Raw genomic sequence first — 11,794 nt, forward strand, 5'->3', positions numbered from 1 at the left:
TTCTATGCCTTTAAGAAATGAAAGTCTCTGAGGAATACGTTTTGGCAATTGTTAAGCTTCTTATGCTAACAGAGATGCACACGTCATTATCATAGATTGGTCTGTGATTACTTTACACTGCAAACTATTAAAGTATCTTCTTAAAACATTAATTTAGGTAGAAGTCATTTTACTCTTCACTCCAGAGCAAACATGTATGACTGTCAAGCAGATGGACTTGGTACTTTGCTGACATCCACTAACTATTCAATTAATTTGCTCCCCTGATGGTTAACAGGCCCAAGAAAGCTATAAAATATTCATTTCACTCCTTTAAAGTCATTCACAAGAGACTGGTGGTTTGTATATCCTACTTCAAGAAGGTGCTTTGGCATTTACCTAAGTTGAAGTGGAGACAGAAACAGGCTTTAGGTGACTGGATAGTAAACCTCAGATGCATAAAAGGAACTATTTTTAGGTCAGCAAGATGCATCAGATCCATCCCATAAAAGCCCATTATCCATAGGGTTTTTGTTCTTTCCTTCCATCGCTTTTAGTTGGAATCTCTGGTGCTAATATCCCTTGAATTCCCGTTAATGGAGCTAACCAGTTGGTACAGTCATCAAGAACTGGCATGGATGCCCTAGAAAATGCAGGTGGTTGATAACTGTGTAGAAGGAGAGGGATATGCCTTTGGGGAAAGTAAAACTGCTCTAAGTCAGGTCCCAAGTGACAATTAAATAGTATGTTGTGACTATTTCAATTTTAGCCAACATTTCCATACGCCAACTTAGAATTGCACATTCTTTCTATGTAACTATGTTCCTGAGATTCAATTGTTTGCAGTTCTATTATTTTGAGTTATGATACTGAACAGCCAATACAGGAATAAGAATTTTCTATTTCACTGGAGGGCACTGGCTATATGACTACTGACATGAAAATAAACTGCCCCCAAGTACATTAGAACTAGAACGTAGTAAACAACACCCTCAATGCAATTTATGTCTAGTCCTTCAAAGGTCGACAATTTCTACAAGAAGCCTTAAAGTTTTATCTTGATTTTAGTAAGAAATGAGTTTCTGGGATCCCTGGGTGGCGCAGCGGTTTAGCGCCTGCCTTTGGCCCAGGGCGCGATCCTGGAGACCCGGGATCAAATCCCACGTCAGGCTCCCGGTGCATGGAGCCTGCTTCTCCCTCTGCCTATGTCTCTGCCTCTCTCTCTCTCTCTATTTCTCTATCATAAATAAATAAAAATTAAAAAAAAAAAGAAATGAGTTTCTTAGACAATTAGGTTGCAACTATTTTATTTTTTAAAAGAGTTTTTATTATTTGGCAGAGAAAGAGCAAGCACAAGCAAGGGGAGTGGCAGAGGGAGAGGGAGAAGCGGGCTTCCCACTGAGCAGAGCCCGACATGGGGCTTGATCCCAGGGTCTTGGGATCATGATCTGAGCTGAAGGCAGGAGCTTGACTGACTGAGCCACCCAGACGCCCCAGTTGCAAGTATTTAAGGGCCTCAGTAACCTGGCACCAGCCTCAAGCATCAGTAGACACCTTACTAGTCTCTCACCCTCGGGAAGGAAGGCTAGAGGAAAGGGTAGACAATAGGAAGGAAGCAAGGAAGGAAAGAAGATCAACACGTACAAAGCAGCTCCGTGCTCGGACCTAGAGGATCAGCACTGAGCTGGCTCAACGTTCATAGAGGATAAGCTCCTGTGGGTTTACATCGGGAAGGGCAAAAGCATTCTTTCTCTTCTCTACATTTTTTCCAAGTGGGAGCAGCATAGCTCGTCATGCAGCTGCTACAATCCAATTCTGTGAATCCGATGCCACCAGTCCAACGTCTCTAAGACAGAGACAGAACCTCTGGAATTTAAGAACCACCCCAGTTTCAAAGCACTTGCTCTGTTCTCAAACTCCTGTCCCTATTCCAAGTACAGTCCAGTCCAGTTGATTGAGCCTCACCCACTTCAAGTTGACTCAAGAGTTTCAAATGGGAAGATGAGATCAAGCATATTCATTCTGGATTTTCCTTGGTGGGAGGATGGCTAAAATGTAGGCGTAGACTGGGATTGGTTTTCAGAGAAATAAAGTGTGCACAGGACGTGATTAATAAGGTATTGTCTAAAGAAGCTTAATATTCAGCTGAGGAGCTCATATGGGCTTCTTGGGCCAAAAAGGAATTGAGTTTATTGGAAATTTGGGGGGAAATAAATACTGCCCCTCCAAATTTCCATTATACTTGAAAGTTAACAGCCTAAAACTGTTGCACATTTCAAGCTGTTTGCTGAGTCTGGAAGCTTTGTGATTCAGATTAATCCCGGGGTGACTGCTTCCACCCCCATTGTTTTCTTTATTAGGAAGCAAAGATCCCCATATGTTTCTGTGTAAGACAGAATGACTCAGGCATTTTATATTTAATGCACCCTTGGATAGCTGCTTTAGATTTTATATGCTGGGACAAGAGCGCAGCAATCAACTGTGACACCGTCTGTTGATGAAATGTAGAGAATGGCCCTGGAGACAGAGTTTTATGTTCTGGTTGAAAATATGCAGAAATCCGAATCTGTTCAATGCTATTATTTGCCAATATCTCACCAATGGACTTTTGGTTCCAGCGTTAAATCTAATAAAATGATGGAAGTGATGGGATTGTCTTGATCAATGCAGAGATGAGGTGCAAGTTGCTTATCCCCTAATGTGTCTCATCCGCCAGCAACATGTTTACAAGAACTTCTGGGCAACTCTGAAAGAAAGAACTTCCATTTTTCTCGGGATGAGGTGGGCCAGCATTACCTGCAACCTCATTCTTTCTTCTATGGATTGTACTTTGACTAGATGCAGGGGAACTCTGGTGTAGACATTGGGCAGGCCTCCAAATATCAGCCCAGAACGTTAGTAGGAGAAAAACGTAGTTACCCAGCCCCATTTTCATAAGTGTGTTTTTTTATTCTCTCCACCAGTGGGTTTTAGTACCACCCACCCAGTCAGAAGTTCAATCCTCCACTCATGTTTTCTGAGAATCATTCTCCAACCACATCTTTACAAGTCCATGGTCCCCAAGTTCTATAGACTCTATCTACCCTCTAAATATTTCTGATTTCTGTCTCTCCCTCTGCTAATTTCTTAGTGGAGTCTCAATGGCTCTGCCTGGATAATCTTCACAGATTCATAATTAATGACCTGCACCCAGTGTCTCCTCCCCCTTATCTATTATTTATAAAACCATTGTCCAAACTGATGTCAAAGTAAAAAAAACTGCACAAGACAAAAGTAGCAGGAAAGGAAGACTTTATTCAAGACTATTTCAGTAAGGAGAGAGTGAAAACAATTCTGCTAAAATAAAAGGCTGCAGATTTTTGAAGAACTGGGATGGGAGGAAGTATATGTCACCCTGCCACCTGCCTGCCACCTGTTTTTGCTAATTGGCCTCACCCCCCCAAAAAAAGTAAAATTTCTCCTATCATCATCATCATCATAGGAGGTGGTTTTGCAACTTGGAACTAGTAGCCTAATGGAAGTTAGGCTCTTACTTCCCACAGAGACTGGGAGCTAGGCGAGCAACATTCATTGATGATTACATCTCAAAGGGATGGCAACACGCTCCTTGAAAGAGACAGTCTCTGGATTCTAAGACTTTAGAATTTTTTAAAATTAATTAATTTTTTAATTCATTAAAATAATTTAATTAAGTTTTTTAATGTGATTTTTGAAGCAAGAGGCTTTTAAGTAGATTTACATGCATTTCAAGGAGATGGAGAAAGAAAATGCAATTACGAGTTTTCTAAAGTAAATTCTCTACGAAAAAGGAGGTCAGTGGTCTGTAGACAGAAAGAAACCCGCCTAAATTTGGTCAAGCCGAGGAGAACTGTAAGTCCATCTTGGACACTGGCAGTAGAGAGATGTGTCTGAATATGGACGCGGCAATCCCCTGCTTAAGAATCTTTGTTTCTTGTCCTCATATAGGATAAAACTGAAACTCCTAAACCATCCTGTAAGACCATTTTCATCATCTGACACCTGACCTACCCTTCTGTACCTCTGGGCTCCAGACATTCTGGAGTCTTTCTTACCTTTCTTGGTTCCTTGCCTTCGTGCCGTCACATATGCTGTCCTTACTGCGAGGGATCCTTTCCCTGCCCTGTTTGCCCACTAAACTCACTCCGTCTCTGTTGCAGCCTCTGCGAAGCTGTCCCAGACGAAGTTATTTACTCCTTCACCGACCACATAGCTTCCACATAATTCTGGTGCAGACTTGTGAAATTATATCATCATAGGGTGGTTCCGAGTCTCTCGAGGGTTGAAGCAGTTGTAGGTAGAAGTGGTATATTCCTTATATTATTTGTCTAGTTCGACCACAGGGCCAATCACCTTGGAACTACTTATTTAATTAGATTAAAGATGTAGTTCTTAGAAATAATATCGTGATCTACAAATAGAGCTCTTAAATATTCTCAATAGTAGCAAATGACCATCTTTGGATTTATCATTTTTATTATTTTTAAAAATAATAAGTATATGGGGATCCCTGGGTGGCTCAGAGGTTTGGCGCCTGCCTTTGGCCCAAGGTGCGATCCTGGGGTCCCGGGATCGAGTCCTGCATTGGGCTCCCTGCGTGGAGCCTGCTTCTCCCTCTTTCTGTGTCTCTGCCTCTCTCTCTCTCTATGTCTATCATGAATAAATAAAAAATAAAAAAACTTAAAAATAATAAGTATAGTTTGGAACTATATTTGGATAAAGAATATAGTTAATCGTGTTCTTAAAAATCCATAAGTATGTTTTCACCTGTTTTTTTTAAGCTGTGTCTTTTTTTAATGTAAGTCGGTGTTTGCCAGATTTTCTTTTTTTTTAATGTGATTTTTGAAATTAGCACTCAAAGTTTAAGCAAAAAGCATACAATATTAAATGGGAAACTAGATCCAAGGACTCGCAAGGACAACGCTGACTTAGATAAATGACATGGTTGTGTCTGTTAACAAATTAGTCTCAGCACTCTATTGGTGTTTGCAAAGCAGCCCTGGGTAGGGTTATATCCTCTGTGAGTTCTTAGTAAACATATGTTGGCTGAATATTTTGGAATATTCCATTGTTTATCACAGCAAACTAGGCACTAAGTCCTCTGGCTGAAAAAGTTTAACACATTCGCAGCACTGTGAAATCATGCTTCATGAGATAGTGAATGCGTTAGTCAGGTTTCTTGTAATGCCCAGAGACTCCCCCAGTGGAGAGCTGCCCTACACCTGCTAGTGAATGAACTTCACTCCCCAAGGGGGCTTGGTTCAATTTAAAGTTGGTTCATTTCTGTTAACGTGAATTATTTAAATCCCCAAAGTCTTTGGGGATGGAAAAGACATTCTTTAAAATTCTTTAAAAGATAACTCAGATCTGGCTACGTTAAGTTAACTCCATAGAGGAGGGAATGTAGCAGGTCATGTCTATCTGATAAAAGATAAGTTGGAAAACTTTAAAAAAAAATGTGTTGTTGCTGTTGAATATAGCTTACATACAGAGAAATATCAAAATCTTTTTTTTTGTAAATTTATTTTTTACTGGTGTTCAATTTGCCAACATGTAGAATAACACCCAGTGCTCATCCCGTCAAGTGCCCCCCTCAGTGCCCGTCACCCAGTCACCCCCACCTCCCGCTCATCTCCCCTTCCCTCACCCCTAGTTCGTTTCCCAGAGTTAGGAGTCTCTCATGGTCTGTCTCCCTTTCTGATATTTCCCACTAATTTTTTTCCTCCCTTCCCCTCTATTCCCTTTCGCTATTGTTTATATTCCCCAAATGAATGAGACCATATAATGTTTGTCCTTCTCCGATTGACTTATTTCACTCAGCATCATACCCTCCAGTTCCATCCACGTCAAAGCAAATGGGGGTTATTTGTCGTTTCTAATGGCTGAGGAATATTCCATTGTATACAGAGACCACAGCTTCTCTATCCATCATCTTTCGATGGACACCGAGGCTTCTTCCACAGTTTGGCTATTGTGGACATTGCTGCTAGAAATATCAAAATCTTAATCTGTGCATACATTCGTGCACAGATTCGTGCATAGATTCTTGTCATAAACACTGTGTTGAGTCTCTCTTCTTTCATTTTAGCATAATGGTCTTGGTGAATTTTATAATGATGAATCTCTAGATTTGCCCATATTGTTGCTTGTTTCAGCAAGTTGTACTTTCTTTTACGTAGTAGTGTTTAATTGCACGTCTATACCACGTCTTGTTGAACTATTCTCCTGTTGGTGGACAGCTTGTTTCCAGGTTAAGCTATTATGAAAAAATTATCACACTGCAGGTTCAGAGACATATTAAAAATTATTTTCAAAGATAAAAAAAAAAGAGTACGATTGTTGATAAGTATATGCTGGGCTTCATAAGAAACTACCAAACTGTTTTCCAAAGTTATCACGCTATTTAACACACATGGAGCAATAACAAGAGTTCTAGTTGCTTCACATCCTTTCTAACATTTGCTGTTGTCAATCTTATTCAGTGTAACCATTCTAGATGGTAGGTAGTATATCCTCATTGTGGTTTTGAATCGCATTTCCCGGGTGATTAATGGTATCAAGTACCTTGTCATGTATTTATTGACCATTTATATGTTTTCTCTGGTGCCATAACTGTCAAATCTTTCACACATTGGATTTTTTGCCTTTTTTATTAAAAAGTTGTAAAAGTTCTTAAATATTCTAGGGGGAAAATGCTTCGTTGGATATTTGCATTAAGAATACTTTCTCCAGGGGCACCTGTGTTGCTCAGTTGGTTAAATGTCCAACTCTTGATCCCAGTTCAAGTAATACTTTCTCCAATCTGCAAATTGCCTATTTATTTTCTTAATGATCAGTTTTCATGAGCATAAATTTTAGTTTTGACGTGGAACTTATTGATACTTTTATGGTTACTGCTTACTGAATCTGCTCTAAGAAAGCTTTGTTTAAATCAAAGTTGTGAAGGTCCTCTTATGTTATCTTCTAGAAGTTTTATGTTTTAGCTTTAGGTGTAAGTGTATAATCCATCACAAGTTATTTTTTCTTTATGATGTGAGATGTTCTTTTTTCCTAGGTGAATATCCAGTTCCTCAAGCACTACGCTGAACAGATTTCAATTTCTGTGTTGAATTGCTTTGGTCTCTTTGTATGAAGCCGTTTGATCTACATGCAGGTCTGTTTCCAACCTCATCTGTGGTAGGAGCCACTGCCTGACTTCTAGTGTCAGACCTGGGATGCTGGGGTTCCCCTTAGTTTCCTCCTTCACCCTTGTGCCTCCACACAGCAAGGGGAGGGATTTCCCTCAGCCCTCAGTCCTCCTCCAGTGGTTGACTGCCGTTCCTCGGCACCTGGTAGAAGGCTTGGAGTTCCTGTGAAGTCCGTCTTCTCGCCATCATAACTGGGAAGGCTCCTATGTGAGTACCTCAGAAGAGTCTTGCTATCTTGCCCCACCCTCCAAAGTAGACTGCTCCTGTCTCATATCCAGTACAAGGCCTGGAGTGTGGGAGAGCTTTTCTCAGTTCTCTTGTTTTGTCCTCAGACTACAACATGCTGGGACACTTCCGCTGCAGAAGGGTCTCTCCAGTCTCCTGCCTTGCCACCAATCCCTCTGCTGAGTACCCAGTGAAGGCCTATGTTAAGGGCTTAGCAGGGTAGTTCGGAGTCATTTGTGGACCCTGGACGGTCTCCAAACTACACTCTCACCTACACTCAACATTTAGAAATCCATATAAGTATTACCAGTTTTCTTCCTACCGTTTTTATGGCAGTTTTTTCTTCTGCTATGCTGAAGATTAAAATATCCATGGATTCCATATCTCCTAAGAGCACTTGGCATTTCTCATATTTTAATTGATTATGTTACTTTCAAACATTAGGTCTTCAATGGGTTAAAAAAATAAAGTTTTTTTAATAAATTTATTTTTTATTGGTGTTCAATTTACCAACATACAGAATAACACCCAGTGCTCATCCCGTCAAGTGCCCCCCTCAGTGCCCGTCACCCAGTCACCCCCACCCCCCGCCCTCCTCCCCTTCACCACCCCTAGTTCGTTTCCCAGAGTTAGGAGTCTTTATGTTCTGTCTCCCTTTCTGATATTTCCCACACATTTCTTCTCCCTTCCCTTATATTCCCTTTAAAATAAAGTTTTTTTTTTATGATTATCTGGCTTATTCTTATTTTGTGAGTGATCAATTTCATCACAACTAAAACTATGATACAGGGATAGACTTCTCCATCAATATTTTTTTTAATACCAGAGAGAATGTCTTCTGCACTTAGCTTCCCAAAATACTTAAAATAATTTATTTAAAAATTATTTAAAGTTTAGTAGCTCTTGCACTCACTAAACCAACAGATTCTTGCCCCCCCAAAAAGAGTATTTATAGGATTTTCAGCAGAGTTGTAAAATACTTGTATAATACTGAGGATTTGTTTTAATTGTGAGACCACTTTTCCCCCAATGGCCTCAAAATATTAACATTCTGTGACAAATATCATATGAACCAGTGTGACTTATGAGATGTGCTGACATCATTCCCCCTGTTACCGATGCTATTTGAGTGAATTCTCTTTAAACAACCAAAATATGCTTTTTAGCAAGATAAATTGCACTAGTGGCTCATTGGTGAGTAGTATCTACATACTCATAATAGTTAAACCTTTAGTATTAGTTGAACCAAAGACTTTGGTACCACTGTATTGGTACAAGGGCAAGTACATGGTGGGAACAGGGGAAAGGGAAAGGAAAAGATCACATCTGCCAAGGAGAAGAGTCACCAGATAATATCTAGGGTTAAAACTCTATTCATTTTAGAAATAAAGTATAAACTTAGCATTTAGAAATAGGAAGACAAACATGGAGGTGTTACCATTTTTGACAGTTGATGTCACCTGGGAGCAGGACTCAGGCATGGAGCATGGGAAGGCTTTTGTTGGCCTGTGAAAAAATACATCCATAAATTATTTTTGTTAAAGAGAGAGAGAGAGAGAGAGAAATTTAATAGAGCAGAACCTGCAGGCATGGGTCTTATAGAAAAATTGGTACAAAATTATCTTTTATCCCTGATACATTTTGTACCAAAACACAATTTATCAAATTTGAATATTAATGAGATTTTAGTACTTTTATTTTGAAGTAAAGAGGAAAAAAGCTAGCTGCAGAAAAAAAATCTCCTGAGCTGGCTGAAATGTACTTAATTTTGTAATACCAACTCCCAAGTTTAGATAATCACAAATAACGTATCACTCCAAATAAATGATCTCCTCTTTTGAATGTTTTTGTAAGGTAAAAACACATTTAGGGCAACACTGGTGGAGGAAATAAGTCATGGTATTAGCTGGAAAGGCACACAAAGAAGGACGGGGTAGTCCAACCTTCTCTTAGTGAAGAAGGAAATTAAATAGGATGGAGAGAATGAGAAAAGAAAAGAGGAGGTGGGATAGTTTTTTTTATCTATTGAGAGACTTTGTAGCATCTTCTGGAGCTGCTAACTTGTTGTAAAGCACCATCTCCACCCTCCTCAAAATTTAAGACCACCAAAAATACACCATATTTCCATATCCTCATAACAAATCTTTGAAAATAATTTCCACTTTTGGTTCAACATTCACAAATCAATCAGTGTGATGCAGCACATTAATTAAAGAAAGGACAAGAGCCATGTGATCCTTTCAATTGAGGCAGAGAAAGCATTTGACAAAATATAGCATCCTTTCTTGATTAAAACTCTCCACAGTGCAGGGATAGAGGGAACATACCTCAATATCATAAAAGCCATCTATGAACGGCCCACAGCCAATATCATTCTCAATGGGGCAACACTGGGAGCCTTTCCCCGAAGATCAGGAACAAGACAGGGATGTCCACTCTCACCACTGCTATTCAATATAGTCCTAGAAGTCCTCGCCTCAGCAATCAGGCAGCAAAAAGAAATAAAAGGCATTCAAATTGGCAAAGAAGGAGTCAAACTCTCCCTCTTTGCAGATGACATGATACTTTACATAGAAAACCCAAAAGACTCCACCCCAAGATTGCTAGAACTCATACAGCAATTTGGCAGTGTGGCAGGATACAAAATCAATGCCCAGAAGTCAGTGGCATTTCCAGACACTAACAATGAAATTGAAGAAAGAAATTAAGGAGTCAATCTCATTGACAATTGCATGCAAAAGAATAAGATACCTAGGAATAAACCTAACCAAAGAGGTAAAGGATCTATACCCTAAAAACTACAGAACACTTCTGAAAGAAGTGGAGGAAGACAAGAGATGGAAAAATATTCATGCTTATGGATTGGAAGAATTAATATTGTGAAAATGTCCATGCTACCCAGGGCAATGTACACATTTAATGCAATCCCTATCAAAATACCCATGGAGTTTCTTCAGAGAGTTGGAACAAATAATCTTAAGATTTGTGTGGGACCAGAAAAGATCCAGAATAGGGAGAGGAATGTTGAAAAAGAAAACCGGATCTGGGGGCATCACAGTCCTGGACTTCAAGCTCCATTACAAAGCTGTGATCATCAAGACATTGTGGTCCTGGCACAGAAACAGACACATAGATCAATGGAACAGAAGAGAGAACCCAGGAATGGACCCTCAACTCTGTGGTCAACTAATATTTGACAAAGCAGGAAAGACTCTCTACTGGAAAAAGGACAGTCTCTACAATAAATGGTGCTGGGAAAATTGGACAGCCACGTGCAGAAGAATGAAACTGGACCATTCTCTTACACAAGAGATAAACACAAACTGTTTTGTGTTTATACACAAAGATAAACTCAAACTGGGTGAAACACCTAAATGTGAGACAGGAATCCATCAAAAACACCTAAGTGTGAGACAGGAATCCAATAAAAAACTAAAGAATCCATCAAAAACAGGCAGCAACCTCTGTGACCTTGGCCACAGCAACTTCTGCTAGAGACATCTCCAACGGCAAGGGAAACAAAAGCAAAAACGAACTATTAGGATTTCATCAAGATCAAAAGCTTCTGCACAGCAAAGGAAACAATCAACAAAACAAAAAGGCAACCTATGGAATGGGAGAAGATTATTTGCAAACGTCTTATCAGGTAAAGGGCTAGTATCCAAGATCTAAAAAAAATTATCAAACTCGACACCCAAGAAACAAACAATCCAGTCAAGAAATGGGCAGAAGACATGAAAAGACATTTCTCCAAAGACATGCAAATGGCCAACAGACACGTGAAACAATGCTCCGCATCACTTGCCACCAGGGAAATACAAATCAAAACCATAATGAGATCCCACCTCACCCCAGTGAGAATGGGGAAATTAACAGGACAATAAACAACAAATATTGGCGAGGATGTGGAGAAGGGGGAACCCTCTTGCACTGTTGGTGGGAATGCAAACTGGTGCAGCCACTTTGGAAAACGATATGGAGGTTCCTCTAGAAGTTAAAAATGGAGCTACCCTACTACCCACTAATTGCACTGAGTATTTACCCCAAAGATACAGATGCAGTGATCTGAAGGGGCACTGAATCCTAATGTTCATAGCAACAGTGTCCACAACAGCCAAACTGTGGAAAGAGCCCCGATGTCCATCAACAGATGAATGGATAAGGAAGATGTGGTCTATACACACAGTGGAATATTAGCCATCAGAAGGGAGAAATACTTACACTGACGTGGATGGAACTGGAGGGTATTATGCTGAGTGAAATAAGTCAATTAGAGAAGGACAGTAATATGTTTCACTAGTACGTGAAATATTAGAAACATCGCGGAGTCTCATAGGGAGGGAAGCCTGAATGAGAAGTCATTAGCTAGGGAGACAAACCACGAG

At 40.0% G+C, this 11,794-nt stretch overlaps 1 long non-coding RNA gene across 1 annotated transcript in view; it reads left to right on the forward strand.

Moving 5' to 3' along the window:
• Window positions 1–7,899, forward strand: part of LOC112669342 (uncharacterized) — a 33,251-nt gene extending 25,352 nt beyond the window's left edge. The window contains exons 3-5 of the long non-coding RNA XR_003142185.3: window positions 7,052–7,150; window positions 7,262–7,391; window positions 7,517–7,899. This is a non-coding gene — a long non-coding RNA (uncharacterized LOC112669342). The remainder of the gene's footprint in view (window positions 1–7,051; window positions 7,151–7,261; window positions 7,392–7,516) is intronic.
• The last annotated feature ends 3,895 nt before the right edge of the window (window positions 7,900–11,794 follow it).

The sequence above is a fragment of the Canis lupus genome, chromosome 19 (genome assembly GCF_003254725.2).
Source record: "Canis lupus dingo isolate Sandy chromosome 19, ASM325472v2, whole genome shotgun sequence".
NCBI lineage: Eukaryota > Metazoa > Chordata > Mammalia > Carnivora > Canidae > Canis > Canis lupus.